The following is a 16,006-nucleotide window of genomic DNA, read 5'->3' on the forward strand; positions in this document are numbered from 1 at the left end:
CACATATACGAAGCTTGCCATTCTTCTTGGGTACAACCACGATGGGTGAAACCCATTCACTATTTGCCACTGGATAGATGAACTCGGCTTCCAGAAGCTTCAGCAGCTCTGCTTTCACCAAGGTTGAATAATTTGGATTCATTCGCCTCTCTCGTTGTCGTACTAGCTTGGCATTAGGCTCCAAATCAATATGATGCTGACATATTGTGGGATCAATCCCCTTTAGGTCTTTGTAGGACTATGCAAACATGTCCAAATTCTCTTCCAACAAGTTGTACAAGGTTGACAACTTCTCTTCTGGTAGGCTACTACCCACCTTCAAGTGGTGTTCAGTGCCATTTGCATCCACAAAGGTTAACTGCCTTTCACATTCTACTTCACAGATGAAGGTCCCACTGACTGCTTCTAGGTACAGATCTGACTCCTTCAAGGGGGTGGTGTCCTCTTCTGATGTCCCACTAGATCCAAAGTCTTCTTGCAGTAAGGACTTAGGTTGCCCCTTGAAATGGTGAAATGGGATCAGCGTTGTCTCGATTTTGGTTTGAATGTTAATTACCTTAGAGCTTGAGGACTCCTCTTCAGAGGATGCATCCAGGAATGTTACAAAACAGGGGCTCTCGGAATTCTGTTGTGGCCTTGAGACTGGTACTTGTTGACAAGGAGCATCATCATCATCCTTTCTTGAAAAGTGTGGATGGGTGCGATAAGAACCACTGATAAAAGATAGCTTATTTTTCTTGATCCACTTCTTATATAGGCTCTGCCTATAGAAAGATCCATTTACCAATCCAAAGGGTACCATTGCTATTCGGTCCCACAGCATGGAGTCTTCTGCTTCTGAAGCTTCTGGAACTCCCTCCTCATCTATACCTTCTGTGGGTGGAGTGATTTCTTCTGTCTCGCTTTCAAAGTCTCCTTCTTCAGATTCATCATCATCCTCTTCAGACTTCGGCTTTGCCTCTGTAGGTGCTCTGTAAGAGAAGAATAGGTCCTCTGATTCACCTTTTGCCTCTGTCTCTGGCTCTGCTATGGCCATTAATAGGGAGAGCAGTACATCCATGCTTCTATCTCACTGTTAGAAGTGATTTCGGAAATCGTTCCTGGTTCAGGCAGGAAGTATTCACCCATTGATAAGGACTTTGCATCTTGAGGAAGTTGGCTTACAGTACCTACTGTCAGGAACTGTGCCACTATTTTCTTGGGAAGGATCTATTTGACAACATCTTCGTCTGTTGATGTTCCGTCTATAGCCTCATTGGGGGAGTCAGAAGATAATTCCAAAGAGGTGGATCCATGTCCTTTTTTAGCACCATATAACTTCAGCACCACTTTATTGGGTCCTCTACCCAAGGTCAAGGTTCCTTTGAACCAATCCATCCTTGCTTTGGCTTCAAAAAGCCATAGTCTGCCCAGTAACAGGGGGTAGGATGTACCATAAGAGTTTGGCTTCACCACTAGATAGGTTAGCCAATAATCTTTTCCAGCAACTGTAGTCTTCACATATGGGAGAATTCCCAAATGCTTGATTCTGCTCTGATCCGCCAGCCTGATGATCCATTGAGTTGGTTGCACACCTTGTAGGCCTAGATCCTTCATTGTCACATCCATCATAATGTTCACTGATGAGCCACCATCAATCAGTGCATTTGCAATAAAGCAGCCTTCTATCCACACACCAGTCTCTGGGGTACCAAGATCTAGGAAGGCGTTAGCCACATCCACTTCTTTTAAAGGCTCTGATGTTGGACTTTGTTGCTGTTGAGGGAGCAATCCTTAATCACGTCTTCTTGTCAATATACTTTTGAACCTTTTTCGGCAACTGGGAGACAACACCAACAATTGTCAGAATGTGAGGTTTGGTTTAAAGGTATCTAGATCTCTGACCAAATCGTATTCCTTAATAGGATCCACTGGCTTCTCTAACTGGTTAGGGAATGGGACGACACCCATTTTCATTTTCCCTTTTCCTTCCAACAGGGGCATCATGGGGACCTTTTTTGCCACTTGTGACACTTCCTCCTCTTCTATCTCCCGGACTTCTGGTCGTGTCTCGGGAACTGTCTCTGTGACTCTCTGTGGCACTCTAATGCTCTGTACGGCACTGTAAGGCTCTGTTCTGTTCCGTTCTTCTGTTGGAAGATTGAACTTCACTATTATGGCAGGAAGATTATTTTCTTTTTGGACAGGTGGCTCCTTCTTCTTTACACGCGTGATGGCAGCAGCTTCCAATTCCACTAAATTGGAGGTAAGCTCTTGGGCCTTGGCCGGGACTATCAGTAGCACTGTTTTTTACTAGGGTTGGGCTTGGACAGTCTTTTGCAGTGTGGCCTTCTCCTTTGCATCGACCGCATAAGGGCTTGTAATCCACTGACCTTCTGGGATTTGGACAATTTGGTGAAATGTGTCCCTTTTATCCGCATCTGTAACACTCCACTTTTGATCTCTGACCACCGCCAGACTATCTTCCTCTGTAACTTTGGGATGGAAATCTTCTGGGTCTGAAATTAGGACCAAACTCCCTAGGCTTTGGTCCAATATCCTGTGTTGTCATTTTGGATTCCAGCAAGTTGAATCTTGTGTCTTCTTCCTTCCTTCTCCTATCATGCATCTCCTTCAGCGAGCAAATATCCTCTACATGGTTCTTCCGCAAACAGTAGGAACATAGGGCTCCAGGAATGGTTGGTTTTTGTGTACATTTAGTAAATGGCCTGCTTGATGACACTTACCACACCAAGTATTTGACCACATCACATCTCTTCCTGCTCCTGCAACGTTGGATATGCTAGCGGTATTCACTTTCAGCGTCTGTAGCTGCTCTGTAATCACATCCATCAACTCCTTTTTTATATTTGCAATTGAATTGGATAAATAATCCTTCAAGCTTTCTTTCCCTGAGGCACTGGCAATAGGGTTTTGAGGAGTCTCTGTAATCACTGCATAAACTGGTTGGGCTGGTGCAGAGGGGTCTTTTTTCTGATTCTGATTTAGAGCTCATGTTTGAACTGTTGGATGTTGGCTCCAGTTGGTAGGGTTCCACTATTGCTGCTGATTCGGCATTGGAGAAATTGGTTGGGACCATTGTTGCTATGGTTGAACCATCATTTGAGGCATTGATTGGCCACTGTGGATTTGGTGCACTGTACTATGATACTGGGGGCATCTGTTGGTAGGGGTACGGAGAGTCCCTAGGATTGCATTTGGTGGGTACATCATTCCTAACATCAGAGGAGGTAGGACTCCTCTTCCTGGATTCATCGCCAATCTAGCTTCCACTTCATCGTACAATCTTGCACCTTCTGTTGCAGCTTGCAGTGTGGCTGGTCTTTGCAGCTCCAGAAACTTACAAACTTCTGCTTGTAATCCTATGAGAAACACTCCCTTTTGAATGCCATCATCTAGATTATGGTTAGTCCATCTCTTCAGGATGGATTCCATTTGTGAGACATAAGCTTCTACTCTTTCTCCAGAGGACTGACTTAAATTCATAAATTCCTCTCGCATCTGCTCTTCAAAACCTTCACGCCTGAATTTAGTGAGAAAGGCCAACTTCAGGTCGTCCCATGTGCCAAAAGTTCCTACTACTTATCTCTCATACCACTAAAACGCCATGCCCTTGAAAGTGGCGAGGAATATTGCTAACCAATGCTTAGGGGTTCTAGCATTGTTAGCCACACATGCTACCATAAACTCTGCTACATGAAGATCGGGGTCTTCATTGTACTCTCCCTTAAAAATTGGCAACGGGACTACATTCGCTGGCTTGTCATCAATATTTCTAGGACGGATCTGGCTTGGAAGTGGAGTTCTGAGCTTTGATTTTTGCCTTCTCTCTTCTCACGTACCTCTGTACTCGTTCTAACGCTTGCCTCTTTATTGCGTCATTCATCAGGGGGTTGGCTCCACTATGTTATTAGTGCTCCATAGAGGGATAACAGAAGGCTTCAGTCTCTGGAGGACTCTCTTGCCAACATTTCTTCTACTTCTTCCTTTTCAACGTCTCTGAATTATGCTTTCATGCCACTGCATAGAGGAAGGTATTCAGTTCTGAAGGTGTCAAAATCCATACGTCTAAGCATTGTGGTGGTGCCATCATCATAGTAATGCCAGCTTCTGATGGTTTCAACAGTGTATGTTGTAAAGAGCACTCTGTCTACCAACTTCCAGTGGGTTGCCAATTAGACAAATAAAAGATTGTCAGTGCACCAAGCATCCCATGTATCTTGCTGTTGAGCATCCACGAACAAATTCCAACTTTTTTCCTTCTTGTCTTCATGAACCTCTGTAGACCAAGACTCCTGAAGCTTCTTCACAATCTCCCACTTGATGATATCTGGAAACTTTTCAATGAATGCCAAATCTTCCATGGATGGTCATTCTCTCTGTTTCTACTCTTCAGTTTGTTCCCAAACAGTTTGCCACCAAGATGCAAGTTTATGCTGCTTCAGCAGGAAGAGGAAACAATCCACCACATAAAGCATGCATCATGATGGTGATGTGTTTCTGCCATTGTGGGATGAACTTCTTATGGAAAGTGGCTTTTATTATGAGAAATTCCAACTCTTTAGTGGAAGAAGGAACTTTACAAACATCCATTGAATTCTCCTCTTCTTGGCAATGCCATTTCCTTCATTTTCAGCATCTTCTGGTGCTTGTTGATGGCAAGTTTCCCCGGCTGCACACCAAAAACATGGAGCCCCAAGAGGAACACCAAGGAAAAGGGAATTCTCTTGCAAGAAAATCTATCTTGTAACATCAACAAGCTTTTATTTCATTCCTTTGATCATCAAAACAAAGAAAACAACAATTCTTCACGTAGCATCATAGTAGATATCTCCCACGGATTTGATAGAAAACCATATTCTCCAACATCCTCACAAAATCCATCAATAGAACAAAGAACACAAGGGAATACACCATCTTTGAATGGAAATACATCACATATTATTCATCTTCAATGTATTCATAGTTCTCTCTCTCAATCTCTCATATGCAGTTACACTATTTTAATAGAATTGACTATCTCTGACTCTCTCTCTCTCTCTCCATCAATAGTACATCATATCCTCACTAAAATCACACAATAATCACTCACAATAATCCTTCTTAGGTCGTGGATACACCTCCCAAAAGGTATGTCAGATGTGAAGGGGCACCAGGGACATCATAGTGTCCTGTGAGATATGTCTTCTGTCACTATCCTTCTGTTACCTTCTGTGAATCTTTTGTAACTCTTCAGTAATTACTTCTTCACTTCAATTAGCTTGGATAGAGCTTCCATTCATCCTTTTCCTAAGACAAAAACACTTCCCAAAATATCCATACATCCATCATAACACTCAACAGAAATAAATAGAACAGAACCACAAAACAACAGAAGTACAGAACAACAGAGCTATAGAAGCACAGAAGCTACAAAACTTTACACAAGATCAACAAAACCCATAAAAATCATAACAAAACCAATTTAATATCTCATAAACCTTTTCACATATTCTCAATCATCTCTCAAAACATTCATTCAACCATCTCAACTACCAAAATAGAAACAAAACAAAACAAAACAGAAGAAAATCAGGCCTTACAGAACCATACTGAGAGAATTACAGAACTCTTCAGAACAACATATTTCATCAAAAACCAACATAAACCCTTTCAAACATACTCAAACCACTCCAAACACTTCAAAAAATCTTCAAACTCAAACAATCAACCACCAAAAACAACCATTCAGCAACAAAAATAACAAAAAATCAGCCCAAAAACCAATCATTTCCACACTCAAGACAAAAATATCAACATAAGCCAGAATGAATGAGTATACATCATATGGCATTGAGGATAGTCTTGTTTTTATATTCAATAATACCATTCTATTGAGGAGTGTAGGGAACCATATATTCATGATGAATACCATGATTATTATAATAATCATCAAAATATTTTGAAATGTATTCTCCACCATTATCACTACAAAGTTTCTTAATATGACAACCAATATGAAGTTCGACAACTTTTTGATATTGCTTAAAAGACAATAAGGCTTCGAATTTGTGTCACAAGAGAAAAACAATGGTGTATCTTGAAAGGTCATCAATAAAAGTCATGAAATATTGATCTTGAGATTTTGATGGAGAAAAAGATCCACACATACTAGTGCAAATCAGATCAAGAAAACCTTTGGAATGAGTTGTGGTGGAAATGGAAAAGGGTTTGTGAAAATGCTTTCTAAGTGTACAATATTCACAAATACCCATGTGAGGACGAGCTTTGAATTCCATACCTTGAACAAGGTCACACCAATAAAGATCGACAACCTTGCACCCTCTCTTATGGGAAGTTAAAAAAATATTTTGCTAACTTGTTCTCAAAGCATGAAGATGATGAGCAAGAGCTTGATGTTGCAACCTCAAGAAGAAGATTGTTGAGCTATTTTGTATGAGAAAATGAGGTTGTTTTGCATCTCAAAATTAAATAATAAAGGGATAAGTTATTGAGAAACTTGGTAAGCCTTCCATGATGATCATGCGCTTGAGGGGGTCAGCAATGAATACATGTATATATAATGTGAGTTCAAAATAAGGTGTTTTTAAAACATCACTTTTATACATTTTTTACATATAGAAGGGTGTCATATAAAGGGATTACTTACAAATCAAATAGAAAAGGGTCGTGTTTTATTCAAGAAAAATTCACAGATTAGGATATTTATAAATAGGCCATGAACGCACGTTATATAGAGGATATATATATAGTGAACCCCCTGAGATCATGTGATGTAATGTTTCCATGGCACCATGAGACTCATATAAGCTGAGAATTTATGTATTAATCTTGCATTGTGTAAAATGGGTTTCTTTGCGAGTTCATGTTTGTTGTTGGCATTTGGCTTTGTGGAAGAGGTGTTTAGAGTGGTGCTACTTATGTTTTTTGTTGGCATTTGGCTTTGTGGAAGAGGTGCTTAGAGTGGGGCCCTATAGGGGTTACCTCTTTTTTGGTATCTTTAAAGTCTTGTGTAATATCCCCACCCCGCATAGGAACCCCCCTCTAGAAACAAATAAAAATTATTGAAATCCCCCCTCGTGGTTGCGGAACAGGTGACGGGGGAGGAAGAAGGAGATGACGGCGACAAGAAGGATGACGTGGAAGAAGAAGAAGTAGATGACATAGAGGAGAAAGACAATGACGACGTGGAGGAAGAAGGAGACGACACTAGGGAAGACATGCAAGATGACATGGAGTAGGAGTGGAAGATGACATTGATGAAGGAGAAGAAGGTGATGATGTCAAGGGGGAGGCCACATGGCCTACCAACCCTCCCCCTTGGGCATGTCGAGCCCTCGCGGTCACCTGGAGGGGCTAAGAAGCCCCGCCGCCATATGGACGATGACAAGTGGTGGGCAACACCACCTCCTCCCCACTTCCCCTTTGTTATAAAACCCCCCCCAATGGAAAGAAAGAAGGGCCTCAATGCTAAATGGGACTACACAAAGAGAGAGAGAGAGAGAGAGAGAGAGAGAGAGAGAGAGAGAGACCTTCTAAAAGGTTTCTCCCTTTTCCCCTCCTTAGAGGGCGGCCACACGTGCTTACCCTTTCCCTCGTATCTACAAGCTAACCTCCCCCAATCATGATAGAAGAGAGTCACCCTAGCATGCCATCTCTCTAACGAGAGAGAGAGAGAGAGAGAGAGAGAGAGAGAGAGAGAGAGAGACTCATAAGCTAAAAGTATGGCCCCAAAATAAATGGTGACATATACCAATGGTAATTCCGCATCCAACAATGGAGTCACTGATCAAGGCATTACTATTAATACAAATATAACGTTGAGTATGGATAATTCATCTCTAAATATCCAAATACTAATTGCCATCTCCGCTATTCATTGAGACATAGGCATGCGCATGGATTCATTTTAACAAGTAGCTTGAATTTATTTTTTGATAGTTAATGAACTCATAGGGGGATGGTAGGATAATTATTTTCGTGTTAGGTTCTCAATAACCATAAATGACCTTGCATAGATTTATGCATATGGTCCATTGAGGTTCGCACAAATTATTGTACCCAAATACAATCATGGCATCCTAGTGCTACACAACAAAATCATACATAGTATGAAAAGCATATAAGTTTACCTTGAGGGTTACGTGCATAGATAGTAGATGCATGGGAAAGATTATATGAAACATACATCAATGGTACATGAAATAATCTTTCATTAAAAGTCTTGTATCTATCCTCTGAAGGTTTCACCTAAAATAACGGTTAAGGAGTTTACCTTGTGCTACCAAACCATGAGTTGATTACAACTCGCACAATAATTCGGGAATTATTTAACATCGGAAGATAGTCTTGCATCATTACAAATTTGTCTCGCATTCTTTGCCTTACGAGAAAGGAAGATAAAGTCAAGTTAAAATTTTACATAGTATCCCTCTTTGATCCCAAGGGGGAGAGAAAATATGCAATGGAAAGGTTATCACAAATTTTCTTGTAATGTTTGGGAAAGAATACCATTGTTTTTGTTGAATTGTTGTTTGAATGATTATTCCAAGTGTTTGTGATTGATGGTAAATTCATGGCGGGGGTCTATGATGACGAATTGCCATGGGGATAAAGGAATGTTTTCTTGGAAAATTATATAAGAGCTGACTACCTTGACTATGCTTGATTCTTAAATGATTTAATTAAGGAAAGGTTCTTTGCACGGGTGGATCACCTCCAAGATCTCACTGTGGATCAACCCAAAAAGGGCACCACTAGATTCACGACCTGAAGGTTGAGTGGTGAGAAGGCCAACCATGGGAATAATGTTTTCACTCCTAGGTAGCTTGCCGGTCAGGTGGAGCTCTAGACATCCCTTGCCAAGTCCAAAATAGAGTTGAGGACCTATGTGGCCCCAAAGTCTGTGTAACATTGGAAGATCCTATTCTAAATAAAGGATGGAAATTGTGGTGCCATGTGATTTGGACCAATTACTTCTGCAGAAGGATATGTAAATTCTCCTGTATGGGGAGGGGGCAAAGATTAAATTGAAGATAAATTAAGGAACTTGTTTGCCAAGATGATTGGTTGCTCTATATTTGTTTCTCTACTATAAATTATGCAAACAAACACTATTTGTTAAAAGGATTAATTAAGGAACATGGATTTAAATGTCACACATAAATGCGATAGGACATAATTAAATAACTAAAGAATGCCTATTGAGGGAAGCGGGTGGACGGAACCCTTGTGATAGGGTCCATTCTACAATAGGGTGGTCTGAGAGAACTGGGAGGCTTCTCACCAGGTTTTACTGACATTCGATCCTTAGGAATTGTTAGGTTAGAACCCCAATTCATGCTGTTTTAGGGGACCGGAATGGGACTATGCCCTACCGGAAGAGAGATTGAGCGGCGCATCCCTCTTGTTTCCGATTCTCTTTGAACCAAGTACGGCATGGGTCTACTTGGACTTAGTATCTCTACATAAACTAGGATGTTCAGGACCACCTAACACTAGAATGTTGTCAGGAGACCTTGACCACTAGGGACTCAAATATCAAGTCAATCCCAGTGGGTTTGTCGGCCATGAACGTTCTGTTGTGAGGCAAACTCAAGAAACCCTAGGTGACAAACCCCGTAAAATTCCATGGGAGTGCTGGGCAGCATCGCTTAGATTCGTCTCTCGATGGACCGCTAAAAATGTGCCTTAGGCAGGCACGTCACAACTTGCTAGGGCTTTTGTGAGGGCTTGTGGGCTCTTGGTCTACCATAAATTGTTATCATTTGATGTTGCAATGGATGGTCTTATGGAGCTCAATTTCAAGTTCTCTATTCTCAACTCAATAGAAGTCATTTTGGTGGCTTGTGTGCCAATTATTTAGTTTTATAATCAGCTTTTGTGTTTATTTCAATGATAGAAATGTGATTGGCTTGTGGTGAGGTCAAAACTCTTACTTATGGAGGTAACACAATTGGTCTATGGGCTCATGGATACTTGTGATTAGTTATTGCAAGAAGTTGTGATGAAGCGTGGCATATTTCTTGTGATTTGTTTATGATATTTTGGGGCTTTCTAATCCCTAAGGGTGTCTCCCCCACACAAGATGCACCTATTGTATACTAGGAATTTTCTTATCATTCTATTAAGGATATACATCATATGCTTGTGTCCTACACAATAACCCTTGAAGAGTGATGTAAATGATACCCTTAAAGAGAAGAAAGATTGTTTGTTTTCCTTTGTCTTGCCTAGTGTGAGTTGTTTTAGACATTGAATCTCATGATATCTCATCCCTTGCTACTGGTATTCAAGGGTAATGCCATTTTTCAATCTTGATTGGTGGCTGGGTGGGTGATTAAGCAAAGTTAGTGGTTGTAAGTGTGGTATTGGTACCCTTTTCCCATTTGTTGAGTGTTGAAATGACTTGTTTTTTGGCTGATTTTTGTTGTTTTTGAGAGCTGAATGGTTGATTTTATGAGATGATTGATTAGTTTGGAAGTGGTTTGAGAGTGTTTTGGATAATATTGATTGGGTTTTTGAAGATCATGATGTTTATTGGTGGTTCTGTGATGTTCTGATAGGTTCTAATAGGTTCTGTATACCTTCTGTTTTGGTCTGTTTTGTTCTGATTATCTTTTGTAAGGAGGGATGGAGTATTGATTGATGAAGTTTGAGATCTTGTGAAATTTTATTGAATGGTTTGTGAGAGTTTGGAATGGTTTAAGTATGAGTTATGTGGTTTTGATGACCTTCTGTAACCTTCTATAGGTCTTCTGTACAGCTTCTGTCTCTGTTCTGTTCTGTTCTGTACTGTAGCTGTTCTGGTACTGTTCTGTATGCTTCTGTATGTATTCTGATGGATGAGAGTGTAGCTTGGGAAAGTTTTCTAGCCTTGGAAAGAGGTGAATACAAGTGCAAAAGAGATGAAAGAAGTGAAAGAAGTAGCTGCTGAAGACTCAAGTGAAGACTATAGTGAAGTGACAGTAGTGAGCTATGAAAAGACACTGTAGTGGCTCTGGTGACTCTTCATATCAAACATACCTCTTGCAGGGGTATCCACGACCTAAGAAGGATTATTGAGTGTGATTTTGAGAGATTGTAGTGAGGATATGATGTATTATTGATGGAGTGAGAGAGAGAGAGAGTCAGAGATAGCCAATTCTACTGAAACAGAGTGATTGTATATGAGAGATTGAGAGAGAAGACTATGAAGATATTGAAGATGAATACTATGTGATTTATTTCCATTCAAAGATGGTGTATTCCTTTTCTTTCTTTGTTCTATTGATGGATTTTATGAAGATATTGAAGAATATGGTTGATTCTATTAAATCCGTGGGAGATCTACATGATGCTGCATGAAGATTTGTTGTGCCTGGTGTTCTTTTCTTCATTGTGATCATATGAAACATGATAAGCAAGCTTGTTGATGTTACAATATATATTTTCTTGCAAGAGAATTCCCTTTTCCTTGGTGTTCCTCTTGGGGCACCATGTTTTTGGTGCGCAGCCGGGGAAACTTGCCATCAACAAGCACCAGAAGAGGCTGAAAATGAAGGAAATGGCATTGCCAAGAAGAGAAGAATTCAATGGATGTTTGTAAAGTTCCTTCTTTCACTGAAGAGTTGGAATTTCTCATAATCAAAGCCACTTTCCCCAAGAAGTTCATCCCACAATGGCGGAAACACAGTACCATCATGATGCATGCTCTATGTAGTGGACAGTTTTCTCTTCTTATTGAAGCAGCAGAAACTTACATCTTGGTGGCAAACTGTTTGGGAATAAACTGAAGAGCAGAAACAGAGAGAATGACCATCCATGGAAGATTTGGCATCCATTGAGAAGTTTCCAGACAACATCAAGTGGGAGATTGTGAAGAAGCTTCAGGAGTCTTGGTCTATAGAGGTTCACAAAGACAAGAAGGAAAAGAGTTGGAATTTGTTCGTGGATGCTCAACAGCAAGATACATGGGATGCTTGGTGTACTGATAATCTTCTGTTTGTTCAATTAGCAACCCACTGGAAGTTGGTAGACAGAGTGTTTTTCACAACATACACTGTTGAAACCATCAGAAGTTGGCATTACTATGATGATGGCACCACCACAATGCTCAGACGTATGCATTTTGACACCTTCAGAACCGAATACCTTCCTCTGTGTAGTGGCATGAAAGTAGAATTCAGGGACATTGAAAAGAAAGAAGTAGAAGAAATGTTGGCAAGAGAGTCCTCCAGAGACTGAAGCCTTCCATTAACCCTCTGTGGAGCACTAACAACATAGTGGAGCCACACCCCTGATGAATGACGCAATAAAAAGGCAAGCGTTAGAACGAGTCCAGAGGTACGTGAGAAGAGAGAAAGCAAGAATCAGAGCCGAGAGCGAGCTCGTAGCAGAAGCCGCCTTTGACGCCCTTGCGGAACTCTTTACAGAAGTCCCAATGGCACATCAAGCCCTTCCTCCTCCTGCTGGAGGTCCACTTCCAAGCCAGATCCGTCCTGGAAATATTGATGACAGGCCAGCGAATGTAGTCCCATTGCCAGTTTTTAAGGGAGAGTACAATGAAGACCCCAATGTTCATGTAGCAGAATTTATGGTAGCATGTGTGGCTAACAATGCCAGAGCCCCTAAGCATTGGTTGGTAATATTTCCCGCCACTTTCAAGGGCACGGCGTTTCAGTGGTATGAGAGACAAGCAGCAGGAACTTTTGGCACATGGGACGACCTGAAGATGGCCTTCCTCACTAAATTCAGGCGTGAAGGTTTTGAAGAGCGGATGAGAGAGGAATTTATGAACCTAAGTCAGTCTTCGGGAGAAAGAGTGGAAGCTTATGTCTCACGAATGGAATCCATCCTAAAGAGATGGACTAACCATAATCTAGATGACAGCATTCAGAAGGGGGTTTTTCTCAGAGGATTACAACCAAAAGTCCGTAAGTTTGTGGAGCTGCAAAGAGCAGCCACTCTGCAAGCTGCAACAGAAGGTGCAAGACTGTACGATGAAGTGGAAGCTAGATTAGCGATGAATACAGGAAGAGGAGTCCTACCTCCTCTGATGCCAGGAATGATGTATCCACCAAATGCAATTCCAGGGACTATTCCTTACCCTTACCAACAGATGTCCCCAGTATCATAGTACAGTGTACCAAATCCACAATGGCCACCATCCATGCCTCAAATGGTGGTTCAACCACAACAACAATGGTCCCAACCAATTTCCTCAATGCCAAATCAGTAGCAACAGTGGAATCCTACCAACTGGAGCCAACAGCCAACAGTTCAAACAGGAGCTCTGAATCAGAACCAGAACAGAGACCCCTCTGTACCAGCCCAACCGGTTTATGCAGTGATTACAGAGACTCCTCAAAACCCTCCTGCCAGTGCCTCAGGAGGAGAAAGCTTGAAGGATTATTTATCCAACTCAGTTGCAAACATCAAAAAGGAGTTGATGGATGTAATTACAGAGCAGCTACAGACGCTAAAAGTGAATACCGCGAGCATATCCAACGTTGTAGGAGCAGGAAGAGATGTGATGTGGTCAAATACTTGGTGTGGTAAGTGTCATCAAGCAGGCCATTTAGCCACTGAATGTACACGCAAACCAACCATTCCTGGGGCCTTCTGTTCCTACTATTTGTAGAAGAACCATACAGAGGACATTTGCTCTCTGAAGGAGATGCATGATAGGAGAAGGAAGGAAGAAGATGCAAGATTCAACTTGCTGGAATCCAAAATGACAACACAGGATATTGGACCCAAGCCTAGAGAGTTTGGTCCTAATTTCAGACCCAGAAGATTTCCTTCTCAAAGTTATAGAGGAAGACAGTCTGGCGGTGGTCAGAGATCAGAAGTGGAGTGTTACAGATGCGGAGAAAAGGGACACATTTCACCAAATTGTCCAAATCCTAGAAGGTCAGTGGATTACAATCCCTTATGCAGTCGATGCAAAGGAGAAGGCCACACTACAAAAGACTGTCCAAGCCCAGCCCCATTGAAAAACAGTGCTACTGATAGTCCGGCCAAGGCTCAAGAGCCTACCTCCAATTTAGTGGAATTGGAAGTTGCTGCCATCACGCGTGCAAAGCAGAAGGAACCACCTATCCAGAAAGAAAATAACCCTCCAGCCAGAACAGTGAAGTTCAATCTTCCACCAGAAGAACAGAACAGAACAGAGCCTAACAGTGCCGTACAGAGCACTACAGTGCCACAGAGAGTTACAGAGGCAGGACCAGAGGTCCAGGAGATAGAGGAAGAGGCGGAAGTGCCACAAGTGGCAGAAGAAGTTCCCATGATGCCTCTGTTGGAAGAAAGAGGGAAAATGAAAATGGGTGTTGCCCCATTCCCTAACCGGTTAGAGAAGCCAGTGGATCCTATTAAGGAATACGATCTAGTCAGAGATCTAGATACCTTTAAACCAAACCTCACATTCCGACAATTATTGATGTTGTCTCCCAGTTGCCGGAAAAGATTCAAAAGTATACTGACAAAAAGACGTGGTTTAAGGATTACTCCCTCAACAGTGACAAAGTCCAACAAGGCTCCAGAGCCTGTCAAAGAAGTGGATGTGGCTAACGCTTTCCTAGATCCGGGTACCCCAGAGACTCGTGTGTGGATAGAAGGCTGCTTCATTTCAAATTCACTGATTGATGGTGGTTCATCAGTAAACATTATGATGGATGTTACAATGAAGGATCTAGGCTTACAAGGTGTGCAACCAACCCAATGGCTCATCAGACTGGCGGATCAGAGTAGAATCAAGCCTTTGGGCATTCTCCCATATGTAAAGACTACAGTGACTAGAAAAGATTATTGGCTAACCTATTTGGTGGTGAAGCCAAACTCTTATGGTACATCCTATCCTCTATTACTGGGCAAACCATGGCTTTTTGAAGCCCGAGCAAGGATGGATTGGTTTAAAGGAACCTTGACCTTGGGTAGAGGACCCAATAAAGTGGTACTGAAGCTATATGGTTCTCAAAAAGGACATGGATCCACCTCCTTGGAATTATCTTTTGACTCCCCTAATGAGGCTTCGGATGGAACATCAGCAAACGAAGATGCTGTCAAACAGATCCTTCCCAAGAAAACAGTGGCACATTCCTTAACAGTGGATACTATAAGCCGACTTCCAAAAGATGCAAAGCCATTATCAATGGGTGAATACTTCCTGCCTGAACCAGGAATGACTTCTGAAATCACTTCTGACAGTGAGATAGAAGCATGGATGTACTGCTCTCCCTGTTACATGGCCATAACAGAGACAGAGATAGAGGCAGAAGAGGAAACAGAGAATCTGTTCTTCTGTTACAGAGCACCTACAGAGACAGAAGCAGAAATAGAGACAGAAACAGAAGCAGAGACAGAGACAGAAGAGGATGAATATGATATGGACGAAGAAGGTGATGAAAGTGAGCCAGAAGAATCTATCCCACTTGAAGAGGATACATTTGAGGAAGAAGTTCCAGAAGCTTCAGAAGTAGACGAGCTCAATGCTATGGGACAGAATGGTGATGGCACCATTTGGTCTAGTAAATGGATTTTCTCATATGCAAAATTCTTATAAGACGTGGGTTAAGAAGAACAAGCCGTCTTTTAGCAGTAGCTCATGCCGTCCTAACCCATCCTTGCCGAAGAAAGATGATGATGATGCACCATGCCAACAAGCACCAATCCCACCAACCCAACAGGTATCAGAGGGTCCCTGTTATGTGACGTTCCTGGATGTGTCATCTTCAGAAGAGGAGTCTTCAAGCCAAGAGGTAATTAATTTTGAAACCAAACCTGAAACAGCTCTAATCCATTTCAACATCTCAAGGAGCAACCTAAGTCTCCACCAAAAGAAGAAATTGGTTCTCGTGGGACATCAGAAGAGGACACCACTCCCTTGAAGGAGTCGGATCTTTATCCCGAAGCAGTCCGTGGAACCTTCATCCGTGAAGTAGAAGGTGAAAGGCAGTTAACTTTTGTGGATGCAGAAGGCACTGAACGCCACTTGAAGGTGGGTAGCAGTCTCCCAGAAGAGGAG

Source organism: Lygodium microphyllum, chromosome 11, assembly GCF_053477565.2.
Source record: "Lygodium microphyllum isolate KBCC chromosome 11, Lygodium_microphyllum_v1.1.10, whole genome shotgun sequence".
Taxonomy (NCBI): Eukaryota; Viridiplantae; Streptophyta; class Polypodiopsida; order Schizaeales; family Lygodiaceae; genus Lygodium; species Lygodium microphyllum.